The sequence below is a fragment of the Myotis davidii genome, unplaced genomic scaffold, assembly GCF_000327345.1.
Source record: "Myotis davidii unplaced genomic scaffold, ASM32734v1 scaffold46, whole genome shotgun sequence".
In the NCBI taxonomy this organism is placed as follows: domain Eukaryota; kingdom Metazoa; phylum Chordata; class Mammalia; order Chiroptera; family Vespertilionidae; genus Myotis; species Myotis davidii.
In genome coordinates, this window is record NW_006383006.1 from 1,588,889 (window position 1) to 1,594,415 (window position 5,527).

Here is a 5,527-nt window from a genome sequence, read left to right on the forward strand (position 1 = left end):
CAGAGCCGCCTTCAATCTTCACTCTGCCGCTTTGCGCCTACTTATGCAAATTAACCACCACCTTTGTTGGCGGTTAATTTGCATATCTCACTGATTAGCCTATGGGAGGTGTAGTGAAGGTATGGTCAATTACCATGTTTGTCTATTATTAGATAGGACTAGAGGCCCAGTGTATGAAATTTGTGCATGGGTGGGGTCCCCCCACCTGGCTGGAGATCAGGGCCGATCAGGGCCATCTCATCCAGTCCCAATTGGGGCCAATCAGGGCCAGTGGCTGAGGAGGGACCATAGGAGGGACCATAGGAGGGACCATAGGAGGGACCATAGGTGGGCTCCAGTGCATGTCTGGCTCTCTCACCCAATCCCAATCAGCCAGACTCCAGCAACTAACTAACCTATGAATCAGAGCATCTGCCCCCTGGTGGTCAGTGCATGTCATAGTGACTGGTGGATCAACTGCACAGCATATTAGGCTTTTATATATATAGATTGTAACTCACGGTGTGGAATGCTCAGCATGAACTTTCCCTCCAGCCCCTGCTCTTAGAGACTTCATGTCCTTCCAAGGCTCTGCTCACCCTCTTCAGCTGCCACATGAAGTAAATTGCCTCATGTGTTTGGAAACCCTTTGCAGGCTCTATGGGTGTGTCTTTACTTCGCTGCAGTTCTGATTACCCCAACATAAGGAGAGACACCCTTATTATCAGGTAACACCATCGTGGTAAGACCCCTGCTCAGCCTACTGCAGCGGTTTTAAATAGGCCATGTGTTGCCCTAGCTGGTTTGGTTCAGTGGATAGAGCCACAGCCTGTGGACTGTAAGGGTCCTGGGTTCAATTCCAGTCAAGGGCACATTCCTGGGTTGCAGGCTCAATCCCCAGTAGGGGGCGTGCAGGAGGCAGCAGATCAATTTTCTCTCATCATTGATGTTTCTATCTCTCTCTCCCTCTGCCTTCCTCTCTGAAATCAATAAAAACATATTAACAAAAATAAATGGGCCATGAATCAAACATCACTGCTCTCCATCCATCCAGTCCCCTCACACCCTCTTATGTCTTCGCCCCCCCTACCCCACCCCCACATACACACTCTGTTAGGGTCTATAAAATGGGTGATGCTTCCACATGGCCCTTCTTCCCCTCCCATCTCTGTCCCCAGTTCTGTGGGGTCTCTCCCTCCCTCCCCTCCATCTAATTTGGTGGGCCCTGCTCTGTCCCTTGCGACCTCCTAGCTGCAGCCTCCCCCTTTCTCCTCTGGGGATGGAGCTCCCCAAAGGCTGTGTAAGGCAGGGCCGTGTGGGGTGGGGCAGGGCTGTTCTGAGCAGGCTGGGCAGTGTGGGCGAGGCATTCCCCGGGGGGCTGTGCAGACCACACGGCAGTGCCAGTGTGGAGCTGTAGGGGTAAACCCAGGTGGGGCCTCGGAGGAGAGCTGGGGTGATGGGTCATGGGGAGGAAGAGGGAGGACATGGAGCCTGTCCCGTGGGAGAGGCACCAGGCTCCTCGGCTGTCCCCACCCAGCAGCTTTTCTAGGCCCCTGTGCAGCTGTCACCCTCTGCCCCTCGCTGCCTCCCACTTTCTTTTAAGTTTTGGACTCGGTTTCTCTGACTCAGCCCCGCCCCCCTCTGTGCTGCGTCCTGGGAGCCCGAGGCCGCCCCTTGGCCTTGGGCAGGCACGCCTGGCCTGTCCCCCTCAACTCCAGTGGTGCTACGCACTCTCCTGGAGTAGTGAAACTTAACAAATAAGAAGAAGCAGCTCTGAAGATTATAAATTGCACACTGAGAATGACACAGGCTCCAGAAGGCTGTGCAGTCCACAGCTCTTGGATCACATGTAGCAGCCTCCCACACCACCCCATCCCTCCTGGCTCCCACACCGGCCCACCTCCACCTGGGGCTCAGGCCAAACCCTGGGAGCTCTCACCTCACACCTCACTTTCCAGTCCAGTCCACCAGCTCCCACAGCAAGCTAACCTATCAGTTGGAGTGTCTGCCCCCTGGTGTTCAGTGTGCATCATAGCAACTGGTTAAGCCAGGCAAACTCCCAGGGGACAATTTGCATATTAGGCTTTTATTATATAGGACTAGAGGCCCAGTGCATGAAATTCATGCACGGGCAGGAATGGGTGTCCCTCAGCCCAGCCTGCACCCTCTCCAATCCAGGGCATCCCTCTCACAATCCAGGACTGCTGGCTCCTCACCATTCACCTGCCTGCCAGCCTGCTCCCCCTAACTGCTCTCCCCTGCTGGCCTGATCACCCCTAACCACCTCTGCCTCAGCCCTGCCACCATGGCTTTGTCCGGAAGGATGTCCAGTCTAATTAGCTTATTACCCTTTTATTAGTATAGATATGCATAGCCTATGGACACGGGCGATAGGGTAGTGAAGACCTGGGGGTGTGGGTAGGGCCTGGAAGGAAGGGGATAAGGGAGGGGAAAATGGGAGATAACCATATTACTATCAACAATAAAAATATGTTATTAAAAATAAACAAGAACAATGTTTGCCTAGAGGTCAATACTCTAGAAATTGACAAACAGCAAATTTTTTAAAAGATTTTATTGATTTTCAGAGAGAGGAAAGGAGAGGGGGAGAAAGAGAGAGAGAAAAGCATCAATGTGAGAGAAAAACATTGATCTGCTGCTGCCTCCTGCATGCACCCTACTGGGGAATCAAGCCTGCAACCCTAGCATGTGCCCTTGACTGAAATAGAACCCCGGGACCCTTCAGTCAGCAGGCCCACATTATATCCACCAAGCCAAACAGGCTAGGGCCCAAGGGTCTTTTTGAAGTAGGAGAAGTAGGAGTAGTAGGAGGAGAAGCAGGAGGAGAAAGGGAACAAGAAGAGGAGGAGAAGGAAGTGGAAGAGGAAGAGAAGGAGGCGGAGGGGGAGGGGGAAAAAAGAAGAAGCAGCAGAAGCAGAAGAATTAAAATATGAGTAATAAAATAGAAATAAGTACATGTCTATCAACAATTACTTTAAATGCAGATGGATTAAATGCTTCTATCAAAAGACACATGGAGGCTGAATGGATAACAAAACAAGACCTTTACATACACTGTCTACAAGAGACTCATTTCAGATAAAAAACAACAACAACACATAGACTGAAAGTAAAGGGATAGTAAAAGATATTTCATGAAAATGGAAACAAACTGGGATAGCAGCACTGATACCAGACAAAGTAGACTTTAAAACAAAAGCATATAACAAGAGACAAAGAAGGACCCAGCAATTTCACTTCCCAAAAAACACACAACAAAACACTAAATAAAAAAGACATATACATCCATATGTTCATTGCAGCATTACTTACAATAGCCAATGTGGAAACAACCTAAGTGTTCATCAATAGATGATTGGCATATATACAATGACTCAGCCATAAAAAAAGAATGAAACCTTGCCAGATGCAACAACGTGGATGGGCCTAGAGCAGTCGTGGGCAAACTACGGCCCGTGAGCCGGATCCAGCCCTTTTGAAATGAATAAAACTAAAAAAAAAAAAAAAAAAAGACCGTACCCTTTTATGTAATGATGTTTACTTTGAATTGATATTAGTTCACACAAACACTCCATCCATGCTTTTGTTCCGGCCCTCCGGTCCAGTTTAAGAACCCATTGTGGCCCTCGAGTCAAAAAGTTTGCCCACCCCTGGCCTAGAGAGTATTGTGCTGAGTGAAATAAGTCAGACAGAAGAAGACAAATGCCATATGATTTTGTTTATATGTGGAATCTAAAAAACAAATGACAAACAGTATAGAAACAGACTTATCGATACAAAGATCAGGTTGATAGATGCCAGAGGGGGGGAGACTGGGGGATAGGATGATAAAGATGACAGGATTAAGAAGTACAAATTGGTAGTTACAAAATGATCACAGGGATGTAGAGTACAGCATAGGGAATATTGTCCATAATATTGTAATAACTATGTATGGTGTCAGATGGGTACTAGATTTATCGGGGTGATCACTTAGTAAGTTATATAATGTCTAATCACTGGGATGTATACGTGAAAGTAACATAATATTTTATGTCAGCTATAATTAAAAAAAAAATTAAAGTCAATAAATAGCCCAGCCACGTGTGGCTCCATTGGTTGAGCGTTGACCCAGGAACCAAGAGGTCATCAGTGTTGTGCCCAGATTTCAAGATTCCCAAGGGCCCACTAGGGAGCCAGCGACCAGCAGTGGCTTGACTTCCGGGAAGAAGCCTTGCTGAGCACATGGCCAAGGTAAGATGGAGGGCATAGCCCTTACCCTGGGGCAAGATGGAGGGCGTAGCCCTTACCCTGGGGCAAGGTGGAGGGCGTAGTCCTCGCCCTTTCAATCAGTTCGATTCCCGGTCCAGATATATGCCTGGGTTGCGTGCTGGGTCCCCAGTACAAGGCATGCAGGAGGCACACAATAGATGATTCGCTCTCATCAATGATTTTTCTATCTCTCCCTCTTCCTTCCTCTCTGAAATCAATAAAAATATATTTTTAAAAAAACAAATAAAGTTAAAAAACAAATAAAAGCAGCCTTCCTTTAGTCTGGAGTGTTTTTGGCTTCCTCAGGATATTGCATCTCCATAGTTGGCACACTGTTTACCTGAATAAAGTTTCTCCTTTTACTGCACCCCAGATTGGGGACCCCTGTTGGTATTAGATTGATGGCAGTGACTTTTTGTTGACAAAAGGTAAGTGGTACAACTACTTTGGAAAACAGTTTGACAGGTGTTTGGTTTGTTTTTTTTTATGATAAATATACAGTGGCCATATGATCCAGCCACTCCACTTTAGGTACTTACCCAAGAGAAAATGAAAGCATAGATCTATACAAAGACTTCTACACAGAAATTCATAGCAACTTTGTAATAGCCAAATCTGGAAATAATCTAAACATCCATCAACAGGTGAATGGATAACAAATTGTGGTATATATCCATATAATGGAACACTATTAGCAATAAGCAATGAATTAACTATCAATATGTACAACATAAATTAACTAATTATGCTGAATGAAAGTAGCCAGGTGTCTCAGCCTCACAGGGACCGTCTCAGCCTCACAGGGGCCATTATTTCAACTTTTTGTTAAAATTTATTTTATTGATGTCAGAGAGGAAGGGAGAAGGAGAGAAAGATAGAAACATCAGTGATGAGAGAGAATCATTGATCAGCTCCTGCACGCCCCCCTCTGGGGACTGAGCCCATAACCCTGGTATGTGCCCTTGTCTGGAATCAAACCTGGAGCCCCTCACTTGCAGGCCAATGCTCTATCCTATGATCCAAACAAGCCAGGAAAAGATTTTACCTTTAATTTCAGTTTCCATGCCCTGACCAGTTTGGCTCCGTGGATAGAGCATTGGCCTGCGGACTGAAGGGTCCCCGGTTTGATTCCGGTGAAGGGCATGTACCTTGGTTGTGGGCACATCCCCAGTATGGGGTGTGCAGGAGGCAGCTGATCGATGTTTCTCTCTCACCGATGTTTCTAACTCTCTGTCCCTCTCCCTTCCTCTCTGTAAAAAATCAATAAAATATATTT

At 47.0% G+C, this 5,527-nt stretch overlaps 1 protein-coding gene across 1 annotated transcript in view; it reads left to right on the forward strand.

Annotated features, from left to right (window-relative positions):
- LOC102772657 (tripartite motif-containing protein 60-like) overlaps positions 1 to 5,527 on the forward strand; it is a 9,482-nt gene that overhangs the window by 2,263 nt on the left and 1,692 nt on the right. The gene's annotated exons all lie outside the window — the stretch shown is intronic.